The following is a 25,747-nucleotide window of genomic DNA, read 5'->3' as shown; positions in this document are numbered from 1 at the left end:
CGTACGTGTGAGGGCGCGGGTGAGTGTCAGCGTACGGGTTAGGATTAGGGGACGGGTGAGGGTCAGGCTTCGGGGAAGGGTTAGGGTTAGGGTTCGGGCTAGGGTTAGGGTTAGGGGACGGGGACGGTTTAGGGTCCAGGTGAGGGTACGACAACGCTTTAGGGGGAGCGTACGTGTGAGGGCGCGGGTGAGTGTCAGCGTACGGGTTAGGATTAGGGGACGGTTGAGGGCCAGGCTTCGGGGAAGGGTTAGGGTTAGGGTTCGGGCTAGGGTTAGGGTTAGGGGACGGGGACTCTTTAGGGTCCAGGTGAGGGTACGACAACGCTTTAGGGGGAGCGTACGTGTGAGGGCGCGGGTGAGTGTCAGCGTACGGGTTAGGATTAGGGGACGGGTGAGGGTCAGGCTTCGGGGAAGGGTTAGGGTTAGGGTTCGGGCTAGGGTTAGGGTTAGGGGACGGGGACGGTTTAGGGTCCAGGTGAGGGTACGACAACACTTTAGGGGGAGCGTACGTGTGAGGGCGCGGGTGAGTGTCAGCGTACGGGTTAGGATTAGGGGACGGGTGAGGGTCAGGCTTCGGGGAAGGGTTAGGGTTAGGGTTCGGGCTAGGGTTAGGGTTAGGGGACGGGGACGGTTTAGGGTCCAGGTGAGGGTACGACAACGCTTTAGGGGGAGCGTACGTGTGAGGGCGTGGGTGAGTGTCAGCGTACGGGTTAGGATTAGGGGACGGGTGAGGGTCAGGCTTCGGGGAAGGGTTAGGGTTAGGGTTCGGGCTAGGGTTAGGGTTAGGGGACGGGGAAGGTTTAGGGTCCAGGTGAGGGTACGACAACGCTTTAGGGGGAGCGTACGTGTGAGGGTGCGGGTGAGTGTCAGCGTACGGGTTAGGATTAGGGGACGGGTGATGGTCAGGTTTCTGGGAAGGGTTAGGGTTAGGGTTCGGGCTAGGGTTAGGGGACGGGGACGGGGACGGTTTAGAGTCCAGGTGAGGGTACGACAACGCTTTAGGGGGAGCGTAGGTGTGAGGGCGCGGGTGAGTGTCAGCGTACGGGTTAGGATTAGGGGACGGGTGAGGGTCAGGCTTCGGGGATGGGTTAGGGTTAGGGTTCGAGCTAGGGTTAGGGTTAGGGGACGGGGACGGTTTAGGGTCCAGGTGAGGGTACGACAACGCTTTAGGGGGAGCGTACGTGTGAGGGCGCGGGTGAGTGTCAGCGTACGGGTTAGGATTAGGGGACGGGTGAGGGTCGGGCTTCGGGGAAGGGTTAGGGTTAGGGTTCGGGCTAGGGTTAGGGTTAGGGGACGGGGACGGTTTAGGGTCCAAGTGAGGGTACGACAACGCTTTAGGGGGAGCGTACGTGTGAGGGCGCGGGTGAGTGTCAGCGTACGGGTTAGGATTAGGGGACGGGTGAGGGTCAGGCTTCGGGGAAGGGTTAGGGTTAGGGTTCGGGCTAGGGTTAGTGTTAGGGGACGGGGACGGTTTAGGGTCCAGGTGAGGGTACGACAACGCTTTAGGGGGAGCGTACGTGTGAGGGCGCGGGTGAGTGTCAGCGTACGGGTTAGGATTAGGGGACGGGTGAGGGCCAGGCTTCGGGGAAGTGTTAGTGTTAGGGTTCGGGCTAGGGTTAGGATTAGGGCACGGGGACGGTTTAGGGTCCAGGTGAGGGTATGACAACGCTTTAGGGGGAGCGTACTTGTGAGGGCGCGGGTGAGTGTCAGCGTACGGGTTAGGATTAGGGGACGGGTGAGGGTCAGGCTTCGGGGAAGGGTTAGGGTTAGGGTTCGGGCTAGGGTTAGGGTTAGGGGACGGGGACGGTTTAGGGTCCAGGTGAGGGTACGACAACGCTTTAGGGGGAGCGTACGTGTGAGGGCGCGGGTGAGTGTCAGCGTACGGGTTAGGATTAGGGGACGGGTGAGGGTCAGGCTTCGGGGAAGGGTTAGGGTTAGGGTTCGGGCTAGGGTTAGGGTTAGGGGACGGGGACGGTTTATGGTTCAGGTGAGGGTACGACAACGCTTTAGGGGGAGCCTACATGTGAGGGCGCGGGTGAGTGTCAGCGTACGGGTTAGGATTAGGGGACGGGTGAGGGTCAGGCTTCGGGGAAGGGTTAGGGTTAGGGTTCGGGCTAGGGTTAGGGTTAGGGGACGGGGACGGTTTAGGGTCCAGGTGAGGGTACGACAACGCTTTAGGGGGAGCGTACGTGTGAGGGCGCGGGTGAGTGTCAGCGTACGGGTTAGGATTAGGGGACGGGTGAGGGTCAGGCTTCGGGGAAGGGTTAGGGTTAGGGTTCGGGCTAGGGTTAGGGTTAGGGGACGGGGACGGTTTAGGGTCCAGGAGAGTGTACGACAACGCTTTAGGGGGAGCCTACGTGTAAGGGAGCGGGTGAGTGTCAGCGTACGGGTTAGGATTAGGGGACGGGTGAGGGTCAGGCTTCGGGGAAGTGTTAGGGTTAGGGTTCGGGCTAGGGTTAGGGGGACGGGGACGGGGACGGTTTAGGGTCCAGGTGAGGGTACGACAACGCTTTAGGGGGAGCGTACGTGTGAGGGCGCGGGTGAGTGTCAGCGTACGGGTTAGGATTAGGGGACGGGTGAGGGTCAGGCTTCGGGGAAGGGTTAGGGTTAGGGTTCGGGCTAGGGTTAGGGTTAGGGGACGGGGACGGTTTAGGGTCCAGGTGAGGGTACGACAACGCTTTAGGGGGAGCCTACGTGTGAGGACGCGGGTGAGTGTCAGCGTACGGGTTAGGATTAGGGGACGGGTGAGGGTCAGGCTTCGGGGAAGGGTTAGGGTTAGGGTTCGGGCTAGGGTTAGGGTTAGGGGACGGGGACGGTTTAGGGTCCAGGTGAGGGTACGACAACGCTTTAGGGGGAGCGTACGTGTGAGGGCGCGGGTGAGTGTCAGCGTACGGGTTAGGATTAGGGGACGGGTGAGGGTCAGGCTTCGGGGAAGGGTTAGGGGTAGGGTTCGGGCTAGGGTTAGGGTTAGGGGACGGGGACGGTTTAGGGTCCAGGTGAGGGTACGACAACGCTTTAGGGGGAGCGTACGTGTGAGGGCGTGGGTGAGTGTCAGCGTACGGGTTAGGATTAGGGGACGGGTGAGGGTCAGGCTTCGGGGAAGGGTTAGGGTTAGGGTTTGGGCTAGGGTTTGGGTTAGGGCACGGGGACGGTTTAGGGTCCAGGTGAGGGTACGACAACGCTTTAGGGGGAGCGTACGTGTGAGGGCGCGGGTGAGTGTCAGCGTACGGGTTAGGATTAGGGGACGGGTGAGGGTCAGGCTTCGGGGAAGGGTTAGGGTTAGGGTTCGGGCTAGGGTTAGGGTTAGGGGACGGGGACGGTTTAGGGTCCAGGTGAGGGTACGACAACGCTTTAGGGGGAGCGTACGTGTGAGGGCGCGGGTGAGTGTCAGCGTACGGGTTAGGATTAGGGGACGGGTGAGGGTCAGGCTTCGGGGAAGGGTTAGGGGTAGGGTTCGGGCTAGGGTTAGGGTTAGGGGACGGGGACGGTTTAGGGTCCAGGTGAGGGTACGACAACGCTTTAGGGGGAGCGTACGTGTGAGGGCGCGGGTGAGTGTCAGCGTACGGGTTAGGATTAGGGGACGGGTGAGGGTCAGGCTTCGGGGAAGTGTTAGGGTTAGGGTTCGGGCTAGGGCTAGGGTTAGGGGACGGGGACGGTTTAGGGTCCAAGTGAGGGTACGACAACGCTTTAGGGGGAGCGTACGTGTGAGGGCGCGGGTGAGTGTCAGCGTACGGGTTAGGATTAGGGGACGGGTGAGTGTCAGGCTTCGGGGAAGGGTTAGGGTTAGGGTTCGGGCTAGGGTTAGGGTTAGGGGACGGGGACGGTTTAGGGTCCAGGTGAGGGTACGACAACGCTTTAGGGGGAGCGTACGTGTGAGCGCGCGGGTGAGTGTCAGCGTACGGGTTAGGATTAGGGGACGGGTGAGGGCCAGGCTTCGGGGAAGTGTTAGGGTTAGGGTTCGGGCTAGGGTTAGGATTAGGGCACGGGGACGGTTTAGGGTCCAGGTGAGGGTATGACAACGCTTTAGGGGGAGCGTACTTGTTAGGGCGCGGGTGAGCGTCAGCGTACGGGTTAGGATTAGGGGACGGGTGAGGGTCAGGCTTCGGGGAAGGGTTAGGGTTAGGGTTCGGGCTAGGGTTAGGGTTAGGGGACGGGGACGGTTTAGGGTCCAGGTGAGGGTACGACAACGCTTTAGGGGGAGCGTACGTGTGAGGGCGCAGGTGAGTGTCAGCGTACGGGTTAGGATTAGGGGACGGGTGAGGGTCAGGCTTCGGGGAAGGGTTAGGGTTAGGGTTCGGGCTAGGGTTAGGGTTAGGGGACGAGGACGGTTTATGGTTCAGGTGAGGGTACGACAACGCTTTAGGGGGAGCGTACGTGTGAGGGCGCGGGTGAGTGTCAGCGTACGGGTTAGGATTAGGGGACGGGTGAGGGTCAGGCTTCGGGGAAGGGTTAGGGTTAGGGTTCGGGCTAGGGTTAGGGTTAGGGGACGGGGACGGTTTAGGGTCCAGGTGAGGGTACGACAACGCTTTAGGGGGAGCCTACGTGTGAGGGCGCGGGTGAGTGTCAGCGTACGGGTTAGGATTAGGGGACGGGTGAGGGTCAGGCTTCGGGGAAGGGTTAGGGTTAGGGTTCGGGCTAGGGTTAGGGTTAGGGGACGGGGACGGTTTAGGGTCCAGGAGAGTGTACGACAACGCTTTAGGGGGAGCCTATGTGTAAGGGAGCGGGTGAGTGTCAGCGTACGGGTTAGGATTAGGGGACGGGTGAGGGTCAGGCTTCGGGGAAGTGTTAGGGTTAGGGTTCGGGCTAGGGTTAGGGGACGGGGACGGGGACGGTTTAGGGTCCAGGTGAGGGTACGACAACGCTTTAGGGGGAGCGTACGTGTGAGGGCGCGGGTGAGTGTCAGCGTACGGGTTAGGATTAGGGGACGGGTGAGGGTCAGGCTTCGGGAAAGCGTTAGGGTTAGGGTTCGGGCTAGGGTTAGGGTTAGGGGACGGGGACGGTTTAGGGTCCAGGTGAGGGTACGACAACGCTTTAGGGGGAGCCTACGTGTGAGGACGCGGGTGAGTGTCAGCGTACGGTTTAGGATTAGGGGACGGGTGAGGGTCAGGCTTCGGGGAAGGGTTAGGGTTAGGGTTCGGGCTAGGGTTAGGGTTAGGGGACGGGGACGGTTTAGGGTCCAGGTGAGGGTACGACAACGCTTTAGGGGGAGCGTACGTGTGAGGGCGCGGGTGAGTGTCAGCGTACGGGTTAGGATTAGGGGACGGGTGAGGGTCAGGCTTCGGGGAAGGGTTAGTGTTAGGGTTCGGGCTAGGGTTAGGGTTAGGGGACGGGGACGGTTTAGGGTCCAGGTGAGTGTACGACAACGCTTTAGGGGGAGCGTACGTGTGAGGGCGCGGGTGAGTGTCAGCGTACGGGTTAGGATTAGGAGACGGGTGAGGGTCAGGCTTCGGGGAAGGGTTAGGGTTAGGGTTCGGGCTAGGGTTAGGGTTAGGGGATGGGGACGGTTTAGGGTCCAGGTGAGGGTACGACAACGTTTTAGGGGGAGCGTACGTGTGAGGGCGCGGGTGAGTGTCAGCGTACGGGTTAGGATTATGGGACGGGTGAGGGTCAGGCTTCGGGGAAGGGTTAGGGTTAGGGTTCGGGCTAGGGTTAGGGTTAGGGGACGGGGACGGTTTAGGGTCCAGGTGAGGGTACGACAACGCTTTAGGGGGAGCGTACGTGTGAGGGCACGTGTGAGTGTCAGCGTACGGGTTAGGATTAGGGGACGGGTGAGGGTCAGGCTTCGGGGAAGGGTTAGGGGTAGGGTTCGGGCTAGGGTTAGGGTTAGGGGACGGGGACGTTTTAGGGTCCAGGTGAGGGTACGACAACGCTTTAGGGGGAGCGTACGTGTGAGGGCGCGGGTGAGTGTCAGCGTACGGGTTAGGATTAGGGGACGGGTGAGGGTCCGGCTTCGGGGAAGGGTTAGGGTTAGGGTTCGGGCTAGGGTTAGTGTTAGGGGACGGGGGACGGTTTAGGGTCCAGGTGAGGGTACGACAACGCTTTAGGGGGAGCGTACGTGTGAGGGCGCGGGTGAGTGTCAGCGTACGAGTTAGGATTAGGGGACGGGTGAGGGTCAGGCTTCGGGGAAGGGTTAGTGTTAGGGTTCGGGCTAGGGTTAGGGTTAGGGGACGGGGACGGTTTAGGGTCCAGGTGAGTGTACGACAACGCTTTAGGGGGAGCGTACGTGTGAGGGCGCGGGTGAGTGTCAGCGTACGGGTTAGGATTAGGAGACGGGTGAGGGTCAGGCTTCGGGGAAGGGTTAGGGTTAGGGTTCGGGCTAGGGTTAGGGTTAGGGGACGGGGACGGTTTAGGGTCCAGGTGAGGGTACGACAACGCTTTAGGGGGAGCCTACGTGTGAGGGAGCGGGTGAGTGTCAGCGTACGGGTTAGGATTAGGGGACGGGTGAGGGTCAGGCTTCGGGGAAGGGTTAGGGTTAGGGTTCGGGCTAGGGTTAGGGTTAGGGGACGGGGACGGTTTAGGGTCCAGGAGAGTGTACGACAACGCTTTAGGGGGAGCCTATGTGTAAGGGAGCGGGTGAGTGTCAGCGTACGGGTTAGGATTAGGGGACGGGTGAGGGTCAGGCTTCGGGGAAGGGTTAGGGTTAGGGTTCGGGCTAGGGTTAGGGTTAGGGGACGGGGACGGTTTAGGGTCCAGGTGAGGGTACGACAACGCTTTAGGGGGAGCGTACGTGTGAGGGCGCGGGTGAGTGTCAGCGTACGGGTTAGGATTAGGGGACGGGTGAGGGTCAGGCTTCGGGGAAGGGTTAGTGTTAGGGTTCGGGCTAGGGTTAGGGTTAGGGGACGGGGACGGTTTAGGGTCCAGGTGAGTGTACGACAACGCTTTATGGGGAGCGTACGTGTGAGGGCGCGGGTGAGTGTCAGCGTACGGGTTAGGATTAGGAGACGGGTGAGGGTCAGGCTTCGGGGAAGGGTTAGGGTTAGGGTTCGGGCTAGGGTTAGGGTTAGGGGACGGGGACGGTTTAGGGTCCAGGTGAGGGTACGACAACGTTTTAGGGGGAGCGTACGTGTGAGGGCGCGGGTGAGTGTCAGCGTACGGGTTAGGATTAGGGGACGGGTGAGGGTCAGGCTTCGGGGAAGGGTTAGGGTTAGGGTTCGGGCTAGGGTTAGGGTTAGGGGACGGGGACGGTTTAGGGTCCAGGTGAGGGTACGACAACGCTTTAGGGGGAGCGTACGTGTGAGGGCACGGGTGAGTGTCAACGTACGGGTTAGGATTAGGGGACGGGTGAGGGTCAGGCTTCGGGGAAGGGTTAGGGGTAGGGTTCGGGCTAGGGTTAGGGTTAGGGGACGGGGACGTTTTAGGGTCCAGGTGAGGGTACGACAACGCTTTAGGGGGAGCGTACGTGTGAGGGCGCGGGTGAGTGTCAGCGTACGGGTTAGGATTAGGGGACGGGTGAGGGTCAGGCTTCGGGGAAGGGTTAGGGTTAGGGTTCGGGCTAGGGTTAGGGTTAGGGGACGGGGACGGTTTAGGGTCCAGGTGAGGGTACGACAACGCTTTAGGGGGAGCGTACGTGTGAGGGCGCGGGTGAGTGTCAGCGTACGGGTTAGGATTAGGGGACGGGTGAGGGTCAGGCTTCGGGGAAGGGTTAGGGTTAGGGTTCGGGCTAGGGTTAGGGTTAGGGGACGGGGACGGTTTAGGGTCCAGGTGAGGGTACGACAACGCTTTAGGGGGAGCGTACGTGTGAGGGCGCGGGTGAGTGTCAGCGTACGGGTTAGGATTAGGGGACGGGTGAGGGTCAGGCTTCGGGGAAGGGTTAGGGTTAGGGTTCGGGCTAGGGTTAGGGTTAGGGGACGGGGACGGTTTAGGGTCCAGGTGAGGGTACGACAACACTTTAGGGGGAGCGTACGTGTGAGGCCGCGGGTGAGTGTCAGCGTACGGGTTAGGATTAGGGGACGGGTGAGGGTCAGGCTTCGGGGAAGGGTTAGGGTTAGGGTTCGGGCTAGGGTTAGGGTTAGGGGATGGGGACGGTTTAGGGTCCAGGTGAGGGTACGACAACGCTTTAGGGGGAGCGTACGTGTGAGGGCGTGGGTGAGTGTCAGCGTACGGGTTAGGATTAGGGGACGGGTGAGGGTCAGGCTTCGGGGAAGGGTTAGGGTTAGGGTTCGGGCTAGGGTTAGGGTTAGGGGACGGGGAAGGTTTAGGGTCCAGGTGAGGGTACGACAACGCTTTAGGGGGAGCGTACGTGTGAGGGTGCGGGTGAGTGTCAGCGTACGGGTTAGGATTAGGGGACGGGTGATGGTCAGGTTTCTGGGAAGTGTTAGGTTTAGGGTTCGGGCTAGGGTTAGGGGACGGGGACGGGGACGGTTTAGAGTCCAGGTGAGGGTACGACAACGCTTTAGGGGGAGCGTACGTGTGAGGGCGCGGGTGAGTGTCAGCGTACGGGTTAGGATTAGGGGACGGGTGAGGGTCAGGCTTCGGGGATGGGTTAGGGTTAGGGTTCGAGCTAGGGTTAGGGTTAGGGGACGGGGACGGTTTAGGGTCCAGGTGAGGGTACGACAACGCTTTAGGGGGAGCGTACGTGTGAGGGCGCGGGTGAGTGTCAGCGTACGGGTTAGGATTAGTGGACGGGTGAGGGTCAGGCTTCGGGGAAGGGTTAGTGGTAGGGTTCAGGCTAGGGTTAGGGTCAGGGGACGGGGACGGTTTAGGGTCCAGGTGAGGGTACGACAACGCTTTAGGGGGAGCCTACGTGTGAGGGTGCGGGTGAGTGTCAGCGTACGGGTTAGGATTAGGGGACGGGTGAGGGTCAGGCTTCGGGGAAGGGTTAGGGTTAGGGTTCGGGCTAGGGTTAGGGTTAGGGGACGGGGACGGTTTAGGGTCCAGGTGAGGGTACGACAACGCTTTAGGGGGAGCCTACGTGTGAGGGCGCGGGTGAGTGTCAGCGTACGGGTTAGGATTAGGGGACGGGTGAGGGTCAGGCTTCGGGGAAGGGTTAGGGTTAGGGTTCGGGCTAGGGTTAGGGTTAGGGGACGGGGACGGTTTAGGGTCCAGGTGAGGGTACGACAACGCTTTAGGGGGAGCCTACGTGTGAGGGCGCCGGTGAGTGTCAGCGTACGGGTTAGGATTAGGGGACGGGTGAGGGTCAGGCTTCGGGGAAGGGTTAGGTTTAGGGTTCGGGCTAGGGTTAGGGTTAGGGGACGGGGACGGTTTAGGGTCCAGGTGAGGGTACGACAACGCTTTAGGGGGAGCGTACGTGTGAGGGCGCGGGTGAGTGTCAGCGTACGGGTTAGGATTAGGGGACGGGTGAGGGTCAGGCTTCGGGGAAGGTTTAGGGTTAGGGTTCGGGCTAGGGTTAGGGTTAGGGGACGGGGAGGGTTTAGGGTCCAGGTGAGGGTACGACAACGCTTTAGGGGGAGCGTACGTGTGAGGGCGCGGGTGAGTGTCAGCGTACGGTTTAGGATTAGGGGACGGGTGAGGGTCAGGCTTCGGGGAAGGGTTAGGGTTAGGGTTCGGGCTAGGGTTAGGGTTAGGGGACGGGGACGGTTTAGGGTCCAGGTGAGGGTACGACAACGCTTTAGGGGGAGCGTACGTGTGAGGGCGCGGGTGAGTGTCAGCGTACGGGTTAGGATTAGGGGACGGGTGAGGGTCAGGCTTCGGGGAAGGGTTAGTGTTAGGGTTCGGGCTAGGGTTAGGGTTAGGGGACGGGGACGGTTTAGGGTCCAGGTGAGTGTACGACAACGCTTTAGGGGGAGCGTACGTGTGAGGGCGCGGGTGAGTGTCAGCGTACGGGTTAGGATTAGGAGACGGGTGAGGGACAGGCTTCGGGGAAGGGTTAGGGTTAGGGTTCGGGCTAGGGTTAGGGTTAGGGGACGGGGACGGTTTAGGGTCCAGGTGAGGGTACGACAACGCTTTAGGGGGAGCCTACGTGTGAGGGCGCAGGTGAGTGTCAGCGTACGGGTTAGGATTAGGGGACGGGTGAGGGTCAGGCTTCGGGGAAGGGTTAGGGTTAGGGTTCGGGCTAGGGTTAGGGTTAGGGGACGGGGACGGTTTAGGGTCCAGGAGAGTGTACGACAACGCTTTAGGGGGAGCCTATGTGTAAGGGAGCGGGTGAGTGTCAGCGTACGGGTTAGGATTAGGGGACGGGTGAGGGTCAGGCTTCGGGGAAGTGTTAGGGTTAGGGTTCGGGCTAGGGTTAGGGTACGGGGACGGGGACGGTTTAGGGTCCAGGTGAGGGTACGACAACGCTTTAGGGGGAGCGTACGTGTGAGGGCGCGGGTGAGTGTCAGCGTACGGGTTAGGATTAGGGGACGGGTGAGGGTCAGGCTTCGGGAAAGCGTTAGGGTTAGGGTTCGGGCTAGGGTTAGGGTTAGGGGACGGGGACGGTTTAGGGTCCAGGTGAGGGTACGACAACGCTTTAGGGGGAGCCTACGTGTGAGGACGCGGGTGAGTGTCAGCGTACGGGTTAGGATTAGGGGACGGGTGAGGGTCAGGCTTCGGGGAAGGGTTAGGGTTAGGGTTCGGGCTAGGGTTAGGGTTAGGGGACGGGGACGGTTTAGGGTCCAGGTGAGGGTACGACAACGCTTTAGGGGGAGCGTACGTGTGAGGGCGCGGGTGAGTGTCAGCGTACGGGTTAGGATTAGGGGACGGGTGAGGGTCAGGCTTCGGGGAAGGGTTAGTGTTAGGGTTCGGGCTAGGGTTAGGGTTAGGGGACGGGGACGGTTTAGGGTCCAGGTGAGTGTACGACAACGCTTTAGGGGGAGCGTACGTGTGAGGGCGCGGGTGAGTGTCAGCGTACGGGTTATGATTAGGAGACGGGTGAGGGTCAGGCTTCGGGGAAGGGTTAGGGTTAGGGTTCGGGCTAGGGTTAGGGTTAGGGGATGGGGACGGTTTAGGGTCCAGGTGAGGGTACGACAACGTTTTAGGGGGAGGGTACGTGTGAGGGCGCGGGTGAGTGTCAGCGTACGGGTTAGGATTAGGGGACGGGTGAGGGTCAGGCTTCGGGGAAGGGTTAGGGTTAGGGTTCGGGCTAGGGTTAGGGTTAGGGGACGGGGACGGTTTAGGGTCCAGGTGAGGGTACGACAACGCTTTAGGGGGAGCGTACGTGTGAGGGCACGTGTGAGTGTCAGCGTACGGGTTAGGATTAGGGGACGGGTGAGGGTCAGGCTTCGGGGAAGGGTTAGGGGTAGGGTTCGGGCTAGGGTTAGGGTTAGGGGACGGGGACGTTTTAGGGTCCAGGTGAGGGTACGACAACGCTTTAGGGGGAGCGTACGTGTGAGGGCGCGGGTGAGTGTCAGCGTACGGGTTAGGATTAGGGGACGGGTGAGGGTCAGGCTTCGGGGAAGGGTTAGGGTTAGGGTTCGGGCTAGGGTTAGTGTTAGGGGACGGGGACGGTTTAGGGTCCAGGTGAGGGTACGACAACGCTTTAGGGGGAGCGTACGTGTGAGGGCGCGGGTGAGTGTCAGCGTACGAGTTAGGATTAGGGGACGGGTGAGGGTCAGGCTTCGGGGAAGGGTTAGTGTTAGGGTTCGGGCTAGGGTTAGGGTTAGGGGACGGGGACGGTTTAGGGTCCAGGTGAGTGTACGACAACGCTTTAGGGGGAGCGTACGTGTGAGGGCGCGGGTGAGTGTCAGCGTACGGGTTAGGATTAGGAGACGGGTGAGGGTCAGGCTTCGGGGAAGGGTTAGGGTTAGGGTTCGGGCTAGGGTTAGGGTTAGGGGACGGGGACGGTTTAGGGTCCAGGTGAGGGTACGACAACGCTTTAGGGGGAGCCTACGTGTGAGGGCGCGGGTGAGTGTCAGCGTACGGGTTAGGATTAGGGGACGGGTGAGGGTCAGGCTTCGGGGAAGGGTTAGGGTTAGGGTTCGGGCTAGGGTTAGGGTTAGGGGACGGGGACGGTTTAGGGTCCAGGAGAGTGTACGACAACGCTTTAGGGGGAGCCTATGTGTAAGGGAGCGGGTGAGTGTCAGCGTACGGGTTAGGATTAGGGGACGGGTGAGGGTCAGGCTTCGGGGAAGTATTAGGGTTAGGGTTCGGGCTAGGGTTAGGGGACGGGGACGGGGACGGTTTAGGGTCCAGGTGAGGGTACGACAACGCTTTAGGGGGAGCGTACGTGTGAGGGCGCGGGTGAGTGTCAGCGTACGGGTTAGGATTAGGGGACGGGTGAGGGTCAGGCTTCGGGAAAGCGTTAGGGTTAGGGTTCGGGCTAGGGTTAGGGTTAGGGGACGGGGACGGTTTAGGGTCCAGGTGAGGGTACGACAACGCTTTAGGGGGAGCCTACGTGTGAGGACGCGGGTGAGTGTCAGCGTACGGGTTAGGATTAGGGGACGGGTGAGGGTCAGGCTTCGGGGAAGGGTTAGGGTTAGGGTTCGGGCTAGGGTTAGGGTTAGGGGACGGGGACGGTTTAGGGTCCAGGTGAGGGTACGACAACGCTTTAGGGGGAGCGTACGTGTGAGGGCGCGGGTGAGTGTCAGCGTACGGGTTAGGATTAGGGGACGGGTGAGGGTCAGGCTTCGGGGAAGGGTTAGTGTTAGGGTTCGGGCTAGGGTTAGGGTTAGGGGACGGGGACGGTTTAGGGTCCAGGTGAGTGTACGACAACGCTTTAGGGGGAGCGTACGTGTGAGGGCGCGGGTGAGTGTCAGCGTACGGGTTAGGATTAGGAGACGGGTGAGGGTCAGGCTTCGGGGAAGGGTTAGGGTTAGGGTTCGGGCTAGGGTTAGGGTTAGGGGACGGGGACGGTTTAGGGTCCAGGTGAGGGTACGACAACGTTTTAGGGGGAGCGTACATGTGAGGGCGCGGGTGAGTGTCAGCGTACGGGTTAGGATTAGGGGACGGGTGAGGGTCAGGCTTCGGGGAAGGGTTAGGGTTAGGGTTCGGGCTAGGGTTAGGGTTAGGGGACGGGGACGGTTTAGGGTCCAGGTGAGGGTACGACAACGCTTTAGGGGGAGCGTACGTGTGAGGGCACGGGTGAGTGTCAGCGTACGGGTTAGGATTAGGGGACGGGTGAGGGTCAGGCTTCGGGGAAGGGTTAGGGGTAGGGTTCGGGCTAGGGTTAGGGTTAGGGGACGGGGACGTTTTAGGGTCCAGGTGAGGGTACGACAACGCTTTAGGGGGAGCGTACGTGTGAGGGCGCGGGTGAGTGTCAGCGTACGGGTTAGGATTAGGGGACGGGTGAGGGTCAGGCTTCGGGGAAGGGTTAGGGTTAGGGTTCGGGCTAGGGTTAGGGTTAGGGGACGGGGACGGTTTAGGGTCCAGGTGAGGGTACGACAACGCTTTAGGGGGAGCGTACGTGTGAGGGCGCGGGTGAGTGTCAGCGTACGGGTTAGGATTAGGGGACGGGTGAGGGTCAGGCTTCGGGGAAGGGTTAGGGTTAGGGTTCGGGCTAGGGTTAGGGTTAGGGGACGGGGACGGTTTAGGGTCCAGGTGAGGGTACGACAACGCTTTAGGGGGAGCGTACGTGTGAGGGCGCGGGTGAGTGTCAGCGTACGGGTTAGGATTAGGGGACGGGTGAGGGTCAGGCTTCGGGGAAGGGTTAGGGTTAGGGTTCGGGCTAGGGTTAGGGTTAGGGGACGGGGACGGTTTAGGGTCCAGGTGAGGGTACGACAACACTTTAGGGGGAGCGTACGTGTGAGGGCGCGGGTGAGTGTCAGCGTACGGGTTAGGATTAGGGGACGGGTGAGGGTCAGGCTTCGGGGAAGGGTTAGGGTTAGGGTTCGGGCTAGGGTTAGGGTTAGGGGATGGGGACGGTTTAGGGTCCAGGTGAGGGTACGACAACTCTTTAGGGGGAGCGTACGTGTGAGGGCGTGGGTGAGTGTCAGCGTACGGGTTAGGATTAGGGGACGGGTGAGGGTCAGGCTTCGGGGAAGGGTTAGGGTTAGGGTTCGGGCTAGGGTTAGGGTTAGGGGACGGGGAAGGTTTAGGGTCCAGGTGAGGGTACGACAACGCTTTAGGGGGAGCGTACGTGTGAGGGCGCGGGTGAGTGTCAGCGTACGGGTTAGGATTAGGGGACGGGTGAGGGTCAGGCTTCGGGGATGGGTTAGGGTTAGGGTTCGAGCTAGGGTTAGGGTTAGGGGACGGGGACGGTTTAGGGTCCAGGTGAGGGTACGACAACGCTTTAGGGGGAGCGTACGTGTGAGGGCGCGGGTGAGTGTCAGCGTACGGGTTAGGATTAGTGGACGGGTGAGGGTCAGGCTTCGGGGAAGGGTTAGTGGTAGGGTTCAGGCTAGGGTTAGGGTCAGGGGACGGGGACGGTTTAGGGTCCAGGTGAGGGTACGACAACGCTTTAGGGGGAGCCTACGTGTGAGGGTGCGGGTGAGTGTCAGCGTACGGGTTAGGATTAGGGGACGGGTGAGGGTCAGGCTTCGGGGAAGGGTTAGGGTTAGGGTTCGGGCTAGGGTTAGGGTTAGGGGACGGGGACGGTTTAGGGTCCAGGTGAGGGTACGACAACGCTTTAGGGGGAGCCTACGTGTGAGGGCGCGGGTGAGTGTCAGCGTACGGGTTAGGATTAGGGGACGGGTGAGGGTCAGGCTTCGGGGAAGGGTTAGGGTTAGGGTTCGGGCTAGGGTTAGGGTTAGGGGACGGGGACGGTTTAGGGTCCAGGTGAGGGTACGACAACGCTTTAGGGGGAGCCTACGTGTGAGGGCGCCGGTGAGTGTCAGCGTACGGGTTAGGATTAGGGGACGGGTGAGGGTCAGGCTTCGGGGAAGGGTTAGGTTTAGGGTTCGGGCTAGGGTTAGGGTTAGGGGACGGGGACGGTTTAGGGTCCAGGTGAGGGTACGACAACGCTTTAGGGGGAGCGTACGTGTGAGGGCGCGGGTGAGTGTCAGCGTACGGGTTAGGATTAGGGGACGGGTGAGGGTCAGGCTTCGGGGAAGGTTTAGGGTTAGGGTTCGGGCTAGGGTTAGGGTTAGGGGACGGGGAGGGTTTAGGGTCCAGGTGAGGGTACGACAACGCTTTAGGGGGAGCGTACGTGTGAGGGCGCGGGTGAGTGTCAGCGTACGGTTTAGGATTAGGGGACGGGTGAGGGTCAGGCTTCGGGGAAGGGTTAGGGTTAGGGTTCGGGCTAGGGTTAGGGTTAGGGGACGGGGACGGTTTAGGGTCCAGGTGAGGGTACGACAACGCTTTAGGGGGAGCGTACGTGTGAGGGCGCGGGTGAGTGTCAGCGTACGGGTTAGGATTAGGGGACGGGTGAGGGTCAGGCTTCGGGGAAGGGTTAGTGTTAGGGTTCGGGCTAGGGTTAGGGTTAGGGGACGGGGACGGTTTAGGGTCCAGGTGAGTGTACGACAACGCTTTAGGGGGAGCGTACGTGTGAGGGCGCGGGTGAGTGTCAGCGTACGGGTTAGGATTAGGAGACGGGTGAGGGTCAGGCTTCGGGGAAGGGTTAGGGTTAGGGTTCGGGCTAGGGTTAGGGTTAGGGGACGGGGACGGTTTAGGGTCCAGGTGAGGGTACGACAACGCTTTAGGGGGAGCCTACGTGTGAGGGCGCGGGTGAGTGTCAGCGTACGGGTTAGGATTAGGGGACGGGTGAGGGTCAGGCTTCGGGGAAGGGTTAGGGTTAGGGTTCGGGCTAGGGTTAGGGTTAGGGGACGGGGACGGTTTAGGGTCCAGGAGAGTGTACGACAACGCTTTAGGGGGAGCCTATGTGTAAGGGAGCGGGTGAGTGTCAGCGTACGGGTTAGGATTAGGGGACGGGTGAGGGTCAGGCTTCGGGGAAGCGTTAGGGTTAGGGTTCGGGCTAGGGTTAGGGGACGGGGACGGGGACGGTTTAGGGTCCAGGTGAGGGTACGACAACGCTTTAGGGGGAGCGTACGTGTGAGGGCGCGGGTGAGTGTCAGCGTACGGGTTAGGATTAGGGGACGGGTGAGGGTCAGGCTTCGGGAAAGCGTTAGGGTTAGGGTTCGGGCTAGGGTTAGGGTTAGGGGACGGGGACGGTTTAGGGTCCAGGTGAGGGTACGACAACGCTTTAGGTGGAGCCTACGTGTGAGGACGCGGGTGAGTGTCAGCGTACGGGTTAAGATTAGGGGACGGGTGAGGGTCAGGCTTCGGGGAAGGGTTAGGGTTAGGGTTCGGGCTAGGGTTAGGGTTAGGGGACGGGGACGGTTTAGGGTCCAGGTGAGGGTACGACAACGCTTTAGGGGGAGCGTACGTGTGAGGGCGCGGGTGAGTGTCAGCGTACGGGTTAGGATTAGGGGACGGGTGAGGGTCAGGCTTCGGGGAAGGGTTAGTGTTAGGGTTCGGGCTAGGGTTAGGGTTAGGGGACGGGGACGGTTTAGGGTCCAGGTGAGTGTACGACAACGCTTTAGGGGGAGCATACGTGTGAGGGCGCGGGTGAGTGTCAGCGTACGGGTTAGGATTAGGAGACGGGTGAGGGTCAGGCTTCGGGGAAGGGTTAGGGTTAGGGTTCGGGCTAGGGTTAGGGTTAGGGGACGGGGAACGTTTAGGGTCCAGGTGAGGGTACGACAACGTTTTAGGGGGAGCGTACGTGTGAGGGCGCGGGTGAGTGTCAGCGTACGGGTTAGGATTAGGGGACGGGTGAGGGTCAGGCTTCGGGGAAGGGTTAGGGTTAGGGTTCGGGCTAGGGTTAGGGTTAGGGGACGGGGACGGTTTAGGGTCCAGGTGAGGGTACGACAACGCTTTAGGGGGAGCGTACGTGTGAGGGCACGGGTGAGTGTCAGCGTATGGGTTAGGATTAGGGGACGGGTGAGGGTCAGGCTTCGGGGAAGGGTTAGGGTTAGGGTTCGGGCTAGGGTTAGGGTTAGGGGACGGGGACGGTTTAGGGTCCAGGTGAGGGTACGACAACGCTTTAGGGGGAGCGTACGTTTGAGGGCGCGGGTGAGTGTCAGCGTACGGGTTAGGATTAGGGGACGGGTGAGGGTCAGGCTTCGGGGAAGGGTTAGGGTTAGGGTTCGGGCTAGGGTTAGGGTTAGGGGACGGGGACGGTTTAGGGTCCAGGTGAGGGTACGACAACGCTTTAGGGGGAGCGTACGTGTGAGGGCGCGGGTGAGTGTCAGCGTACGGGTTAGGATTAGGGGACGGGTGAGGGTCAGGCTTCGGGGAAGGGTTAGGGTTAGGGTTCGGGCTAGGGTTAGGGTTAGGGGACGGGGACGGTTTAGGGTCCAGGTGAGGGTACGACAACGCTTTAGGGGGAGCGTACGTGTGAGGGCGCGGGTGAGTGTCAGCGTACGGGTTAGGATTAGGGGACGGGTGAGGGTCAGGCTTCGGGGAAGGGTTAGGGTTAGGGTTCGGGCTAGGGTTAGGGTTAGGGGACGGGGACGGTTTAGCGTCCAGGTGAGGGTACGACAACGCTTTAGGGGGAGCGTACGTGTGAGGGCGCGGGTGAGTGTCAGCGTACGGGTTAGGATTAGGGGACGGTTGAGGGCCAGGCTTCGGGGAAGGGTTAGGGTTAGGGTTCGGGCTAGGGTTAGGGTTAGGGGACGGGGACTCTTTAGGGTCCAGGTGAGGGTACGACAACGCTTTAGGGGGAGCGTACGTGTGAGGGCGCGGGTGTCAGCGTACGGGTTAGGATTAGGGGACGGGTGAGGGTCAGGCTTCGGGGAAGGGTTAGGGTTAGGGTTCGGGCTAGGGTTAGGGTTAGGGGACGGGGACGGTTTAGGGTCCAGGTGAGGGTACGACAACGCTTTAGGGGGAGCGTACGTGTGAGGGCGCGGGTGAGTGTCAGCGTACGGGTTAGGATTAGGGGACGGGTGAGGGTCAGGCTTCGGGAAAGCGTTAGGGTTAGGGTTCGGGCTAGGGTTAGGGTTAGGGGACGGGGACGGCTTAGGGTCCAGGTGAGGGTACGACAACGCTTTAGGGGGAGCCTACGTGTGAGGACGCGGGTGAGTGTCAGCGTACGGGTTAGGATTAGGGGACGGGTGAGGGTCAGGCTTCGGGGAAGGGTTAGGGTTAGGGTTCGGGCTAGGGTTAGGGTTAGGGGACGGGGACGGTTTAGGGTCCAGGTGAGGGTACGACAACGCTTTAGGGGGAGCATACGTGTGAGGGCACGGGTGAGTGTCAGCGTACGGGTTAGGATTAGGGGACGGGTGAGGGTCAGGCTTCGGGGAAGGGTTAGGGGTAGGGTTCGGGCTAGGGTTAGGGTTAGGGGACGGGGACGTTTTAGGGTCCAGGTGAGGGTACGACAACGCTTTAGGGGGAGCGTACGTGTGAGGGCGCGGGTGAGTGTCAGCGTACGGGTTAGGATTAGGGGACGGGTGAGGGTCAGGCTTCGGGGAAGGGTTAGGGTTAGGGTTCGGGCTAGGGTTAGGGTTAGGGGACGGGGACGGTTTAGGGTCCAGGTGAGGGTACGACAACGCTTTAGGGGGAGCGTACGTGTGAGGGCGCGGGTGAGTGTCAGCGTACGGGTTAGGATTAGGGGACGGGTGAGGGTCAGGCTTCGGGGAAGGGTTAGGGTTAGGGTTCGGGCTAGGGTTAGGGTTAGGGGACGGGGACGGTTTAGGGTCCAGGTGAGGGTACGACAACGCTTTAGGGGGAGCGTACGTGTGAGGGCGCGGGTGAGTGTCAGCGTACGGGTTAGGATTAGGGGACGGGTGAGGGTCAGGCTTCGGGGAAGGGTTAGGGTTAGGGTTCGGGCTAGGGTTAGGGTTAGGGGACGGGGACGGTTTAGGGTCCAGGTGAGGGTACGACAACGCTTTAGGGGGAGCGTACGTGTGAGGGCGCGGGTGAGTGTCAGCGTACGGGTTAGGATTAGGGGACGGTTGAGGGCCAGGCTTCGGGGAAGGGTTAGGGTTAGGGTTCGGGCTAGGGTTAGGGTTAGGGGACGGGGACTCTTTAGGGTCCAGTGAGGGTACGACAACGCTTTAGGGGGAGCGTACGTGTGAGGGCGCGGGTGAGTGTCAGCGTACGGGTTAGGATTAGGGGACGGGTGAGGGTCAGGCTTCGGGGAAGGGTTAGTGTTAGGGTTCGGGCTAGGGTTAGGGTTAGGGGACGGGGACGGTTTAGGGTCCAGGTGAGGGTACGACAACGCTTTAGGGGGAGCGTACGTGTGAGGGCGTGGGTGAGTGTCAACGTACGGGTTAGGATTAGGGGACGGGTGAGGGTCAGGCTTCGGGGAAGGGTTAGGGTTAGGGTTCGGGCTAGGGTTAGGGTTAGGGGACGGGGAAGGTTTAGGGTCCAGGTGAGGGTACGACAACGCTTTAGGGGGAGCGTACGTGTGAGGGTGCGGGTGAGTGTCAGCGTACGGGTTAGGATTAGGGGACGGGTGATGGTCAGGTTTCTGGGAAGGGTTAGGGTTAGGGTTCGGGCTAGGGTTAGGGGACGGGGACGGGGACGGTTTAGAGTCCAGGTGAGGGTACGACAACGCTTTAGGGGGAGCGTACGTGTTAGGGCGCGGGTGAGTGTCAGCGTACGGGTTAGGATTAGGGGACGGGTGAGGGTCAGGCTTCGGGGATGGGTTAGGGTTAGGGTTCGAGCTAGGGTTAGGGTTAGGGGACGGGGACGGTTTAGGGTCCAGGTGAGGGTACGACAACGCTTTAGGGGGAGCGTACGTGTGAGGGCGCGGGTGAGTGTCAGCGTACGGGTTAGGATTAGTGGACGGGTTAGGGTCAGGCTTCGGGGAAGGGTTAGTGGTAGGGTTCAGGCTAGGGTTAGGGTCAGGGGACGGGGACGGTTTAGGGTCCAGGTGAGGGTACGACAACGCTTTAGGGGGAGCCTACGTGTGAGGGCGCGGGTGAGTGTCAGCGTACGGGTTAGGATTAGGGGACGGGTGAGGGTCAGGCTTCGGGGAAGGGTTAGGGTTAGGGTTCGGGCTAGGGTTAGTGTTAGGGGACGGGGACGGTTTAGGGTCCAGGTGAGGGTACGACAACGCTTTAGGGGGAGCCTACGTGTGAGGGCGCGGGTGAGTGTCAGCGTACGGGTTAGGATTAGGGGACGGGTGAGGGTCAGGCTTCGGGGAAGGGTTAGGGTTAGGGTTCGGGCTAGGGTTAGGGTTAGGGGACGGGGACGGTTTAGGGTCCAGGTGAGGGTACGACAACGCTTTAGGGGGAGCCTACGTGTGAGGGCGCCGGTGAGTGTCAGCGTACGGGTTAGGATTAGGGGACGGGTGAGGGTCAGGCTTCGGGGAAGGGTTAGGTTTAGGGTTCGGGCTAGGGTCAGGGTTAGGGGACGTGGACGGTTTAGGGTCAAGGTGAGGGTACGACAACGCTTTAGGGGGAGCGTACGTGTGAGGGCGCGGGTGAGTGTCAGCGTACGGGTTAGGATTAGGGGACGGGTGAGGGTCAGGCTTCGGGGAAGGTTTAGGGTTAGGGTTCGGGCTAGGGTTAGGGTTAGGGGACGGGGAGGGTTTAGGGTCCAGGTGAGGGTACGACAACGCTTTAGGGGGAGCGTACGTGTGAGGGCGCGGGTGAGTGTCAGCGTACGGGTTAGGATTAGGGGACGGGTGAGGGTCAGGCTTCGGGGAAGGGTTAGGGTTAGGGTTCGGGCTAGGGTTAGGGTTAGGGGACGGGGACGGTTTAGGGTCCAGGTGAGGGTACGACAACGCTTTAGGGGGAGCGTACGTGTGAGGGCGCGGGTGAGTGTCAGCGTACGGGTTAGGATTAGGGGACGGGTGAGGGTCAGGCTTCGGGGAAGGGTTAGGGTTAGGGTTCGGGCTAGGGTTAGGGTTAGGGGACGGGGACGGTTTAGGGTCCAGGTGAGGGTACGACAACACTTTAGGGGGAGCGTACGTGTGAGGGCGCGGGTGAGTGTCAGCGTACGGGTTAGGATTAGGGGACGGGTGAGGGTCAGGCTTCGGGGAAGGGTTAGGGTTAGGGTTCGGGCTAGGGTTAGGGTTAGGGGACGGGGACGGTTTAGGGTCCAGGTGAGGGTACGACAACGCTTTAGGGGGAGCGTACGTGTGAGGGCGTGGGTGAGTGTCAGCGTACGGGTTAGGATTAGGGGACGGGTGAGGGTCAGGCTTCGGGGAAGGGTTAGGGTTAGGGTTCGGGCTAGGGTTAGGGTTAGGGGACGGGGAAGGTTTAGGGTCCAGGTGAGGGTACGACAACGCTTTAGGGGGAGCGTACGTGTGAGGGTGCGGGTGAGTGTCAGCGTACGGGTTAGGATTAGGGGACGGGTGATGGTCAGGTTTCTGGGAAGGGTTAGGGTTAGGGTTCGGGCTAGGGTTAGGGGACGGGGACGGGGACGGTTTAGAGTCCAGGTGAGGGTACGACAACGCTTTAGGGGGAGCGTACGTGTGAGGGCGCGGGTGAGTGTCAGCGTACGGGTTAGGATTAGGGGACGGGTGAGGGTCAGGCTTCGGGGATGGGTTAGGGTTAGGGTTCGAGCTAGGGTTAGGGTTAGGGGACGGGGACGGTTTAGGGTCCAGGTGAGGGTACGACAACGCTTTAGGGGGAGCGTACGTGTGAGGGCGCGGGTGAGTGTCAGCGTACGGGTTAGGATTAGTGGACGGGTGAGGGTCAGGCTTCGGGGAAGGGTTAGTGGTAGGGTTTAGGCTAGGGTTAGGGTCAGGGGACGGGGACGGTTTAGGGTCCAGGTGAGGGTACGACAACGCTTTAGGGGGAGCCTACGTGTGAGGGCGCGGGTGAGTGTCAGCGTACGGGTTAGGATTAGGGGACGGGTGAGGGTCAGGCTTCGGGGAAGGGTTAGGGTTAGGGTTCGGGCTAGGGTTAGGGTTAGGGGACGGGGACGGTTTAGGGTCCAGGTGAGGGTACGACAACGCTTTAGGGGGAGCCTATGTGTGAGGGCGCGGGTGAGTGTCAGCGTACGGGTTAGGATTAGGGGACGGGTGAGTGTCAGGCTTCGGGGAAGGGTTAGGGTTCGGGTTCGGGCTAGGGTTAGGGTTAGGGGACGGGGACGGTTTAGGGTCCAGGTGACGGTACGACAACGCTTTAGGGGGAGCCTACGTGTGAGGGCGCCGGTGAGTGTCAGCGTACGGGTTAGGATTAGGGGACGGGTGAGGGTCAGGCTTCGGGGACGGGTTAGGTTTAGGGTTCGGGCTAGGGTCAGGGTTAGGGGACGGGGACGGTTTAGGGTCCAGGTGAGGGTACGACAACGCTTTAGGGGGAGCGTACGTGTGAGGGCGCGGGTGAGTGTCAGCGTACGGGTTAGGATTAGGGGACGGGTGAGGGTCAGGCTTCGGGGAAAGTTTAGGGTTAGGGTTCGGGCTAGGGTTAGGGTTAGGGGACGGGGAGGGTTTAGGGTCCAGGTGAGGGTACGACAACGTTTTTGGGGGAGCGTACGTGTGAGGGCGCGGGTGAGTGTCAGCGTACGGGTTAGGATTAGGGGACGGGTGAGGGTCAGGTTTCGGGGAAGGGTTAGGGTTAGGGTTCGGGCTAGGGTTAGGGTTAGGGGACGGGGACAGTTTAGAGTCCAGGTGAGGGTACGACAACGCTTTAGGGGGAGCGTACGTGTGAGGGCGCGGGTGAGTGTCAGCGTACGGGTTAGGATTAGTGGACGGGTGAGGGTCAGGCTTCGGGGAAGGGTTAGTGGTAGGGTTCAGGCTAGGGTTAGGGTCAGGGGACGGGGACGGTTTAGGGTCCAGGTGAGGGTACAACAACGCTTTAGGGGGAGCCTACGTGTGAGGGCGCGGGTGAGTGTCAGCGTACGGGTTAGGATTAGGGGACGGGTGAGGGTCAGGCTTCGGGGAAGGGTTAGGGTTAGGGTTCGGGCTAGGGTTAGGGTTAGGGGACGGGGACGGTTTAGGGTCCAGGTGAGGGTACGACAACGCTTTAGGGGGAGCCTACGTGTGAGGGCGCGGGTGAGTGTCAGCGTACGGGTTAGGATTAGGGGACGGGTGAGTGTCAGGCTTCGGGGAAGGGTTAGGGGTAGGGTTCGGGCTAGGGTTAGGGTTAGGGGACGGGGACGGTTTAGGGTCCAGGTGAGGGTACGACAACGCTTTAGGGGGAGCCTACGTGTGAGGGCGCCGGTGAGTGTCAGCGTACGGGTTAGGATTAGGGGACGGGTGAGGGTCAGGCTTCGGGGAAGGGTTAGGGTTAGGGTTCCGGCTAGGGTTAGGGTTAGGGGACGGGGACGGTTTAGGGTCCAGGTGAGGGTACGACAACGCTTTAGGGGGAGCCTACGTGTGAGGGCGCGGGTGAGTGTCAGCGTACGGGTTAGGATTAGGGGACGGGTGAGTGTCAGGCTTTGGGGAAGGGTTAGGGTTAGGGTTCGGGCTAGGGTTAGGGTTAGGGGACGGGGACGGTTTAGGGTCCAGGTGAGGGTACGACAACGCTTTAGGTGGAGCGTACGTGTGAGGGCGCGGGTGAGTGTCAGCGTACGGGTTAGGATTAGGGGACGTGTGAGGGTTAGGCTTCGGGGAAGGGTTAGGGTTAGGGTTCCGGCTAGGGTTAGGGTTAGGGGATGGGGACGGTTTAGGGTCCAGGTGAGGGTACGACAACGCTTTAGGGGGAGCGTACGTGTGAGGGCGCGGGTGAGTGTCAGCGTACGGGTTAGGATTAGGGGACGGGTGAGGGTCAGGCTTCGGGGAAGGTTTAGGGTTAGGGTTCGGGCTAGGGTTAGGGTTAGGGGACGGGGACGGCTTAGGGTCCAGGTGAGGGTACGACAACGCTTTAGGGGGAGCGTACGTGTGAGGGCGCGGGTGTCAGCGTACGGGTTAGGATTAGGGGAAGGGTGAGGGTCAGGCTTCGGGGAAGTGTTAGGGTTAGGGTTCGGGCTAGGGTTAGGGTTAGGGGACGGGGACGGTTTAGGGTCCAGGTGAGGGTACGACAACGCTTTAGGGTGAGCATAGGTGTGAGGGCGCGGGTGAGTGTCAGCGTACGTGTTAGGATTAGGGGAACGGGTGAGGGTCAGGCTTCGGGGAAGGGTTAGGGTTAGGGTTCGGGCTAGGGTTAGGGTTAGGGGACGGGGACGGTTTAGGGTCCAGGTGAGGGTACGACAACGCTTTAGGGGGAACGTACGTGTGAGGGCGCGGGTGAGTGTCAGCGTACGGGTTAGGATTAGGGGACGGGTGAGGGTCGGGCTTCGGGGAAGGGTTAGGGTTAGGGTTCGGGCTAGGGTTAGGGTTAGGGGACGGGGACGGTTTAGGGTCCAGGTGAGGGTACGACAACGCTTTAGGGGGAGCGTACGTGTGAGGGCGCGGGTGAGTGTCAGCGTACGGGTTAGGATTAGGGGACGGGTGAGGGTCAGGCTTCGGGGAAGGGTTAGGGTTAGGGTTCGGGCTAGGGTTAGGGTTAGGGGACGGGGACGGTTTAGGGTCCAGGTGAGGGTACGACAACGCTTTAGGGGGAGCGTACGTGTGAGGGCGCGGGTGAGTGTCAGCGTACGGTTAGGATTAGGGGACGGGTGAGGGTCAGGCTTCGGGGAAGGGTTAGGGTTAGGGTTCGGGCTAGAGTTAGGGTTAGGGGACGGGGACGGTTTAGGGTCCAGGTGAGAGTACGACAACGCTTTAGGGTGAGCGTACGTGTCAGGGCGCGGGTGAGTGTCAGCGTACGGGTTAGGATTAGGGGACGGGTGAGGGTCAGGCTTCAGGGAAGGGTTAGGGTTAGGGTTCGGGCTAGGGTTAGGGTTAGGGGACGGGGACGGTTTAGGGTCCAGATGAGGGTACGACAACGCTTTAGGGGGAGCGTACGTGTGAGGGCGCGGATGAGTGTCAGCGTACGGGTTAGGATTAGGGGACGGGTGAGGGTCAGGCTTCGGGGAAGGGTTAGGGTTAGGGTTCGGGCTAGGGTTAGGGTTAGGGGACGGGGACGGTTTAGGGTCCAGGTGAGAGTACGACAACGCTTTAGGGTGAGCGTACGTGTGAGGGCGCGGGTGAGTGTCAGCGTACGGGTTAGGATTATGGGACGGGTGAGGGTCAGGCTTCGGGGAAGGGTTAGGGTTAGGGTTCGGGCTAGGGTTAGGGTTAGGGGACGGGGACGGTTTAGGGTCCAGGTGAGGGTACGACAACGCTTTAGGGGGAGCGTACGTGTGAGGGCGCGGGTGAGTGTCAGCGTACGGGTTAGGATTAGGGGACGTGTGAGGGTCAGGCTTCGGGGAAGGGTTAGGGTTAGGGTTCCGGCTAGGGTTAGGGTTAGGGGACGGGGACGGTTTAGGGTCCAGGTGAGGGTACGACAACGCTTTAGGGGGAGCGTACGTGTGAGGGCGCGGGTGAGTGTCAGCGTACGGGTTAGGATTAGGGGACGGTTGAGGGTCAGGCTTCGGGGAAGGGTTAGGGTTAGGGTTCGGGCTAGGGTTAGGGTTAGGGGACGGGGACGGTTTAGGGTCCAGGTGAGGGTACGACAACGCTTTAGGGGGAGCCTACGTGTGAGGGCGCGGGTGTCAGCGTACGGGTTAGGATTAGGGGAAGGGTGAGGGTCAGGCTTCGGGGAAGTGTTAGGGTTAGGGTTCGGGCTAGGGTTAGGGTTAGGGGACGGGGACGGTTTAGGGTCCAGGTGAGGGTACGACAACGCTTTAGGGTGAGCATAGGTGTGAGGGCGCGGGTGAGTGTCAGCGTACGTGTTAGGATTAGGGGAACGGGTGAGGGTCAGGCTTCGGGGAAGGGTTAGGGTTAGGGTTCGGGCTAGGGTTAGGGTTAGGGGACGGGGACGGTTTAGGGTCCAGGTGAGGGTACGACAACGCTTTAGGGGGAGCGTACGTGTGAGGGCGCGGGTGAGTGTCAGCGTACGGGTTAGGATTAGGGGACGGGTGAGGGTCGGGCTTCGGGGAAGGGTTAGGGTTAGGGTTCGGGCTAGGGTTAGGGTTAGGGGACGGGGACGGTTTAGGGTCCAGGTGAGGGTACGACAACGCTTTAGGGGGAGCGTACGTGTGAGGGCGCGGGTGAGTGTCAGTGTACGGGTTAGGATTAGGGGAC

This window comes from Orcinus orca, chromosome 16, assembly GCF_937001465.1.
Source record: "Orcinus orca chromosome 16, mOrcOrc1.1, whole genome shotgun sequence".
Classification (NCBI taxonomy): domain Eukaryota; kingdom Metazoa; phylum Chordata; class Mammalia; order Artiodactyla; family Delphinidae; genus Orcinus; species Orcinus orca.
Note: the sequence above shows the minus strand (reverse complement) of the source record.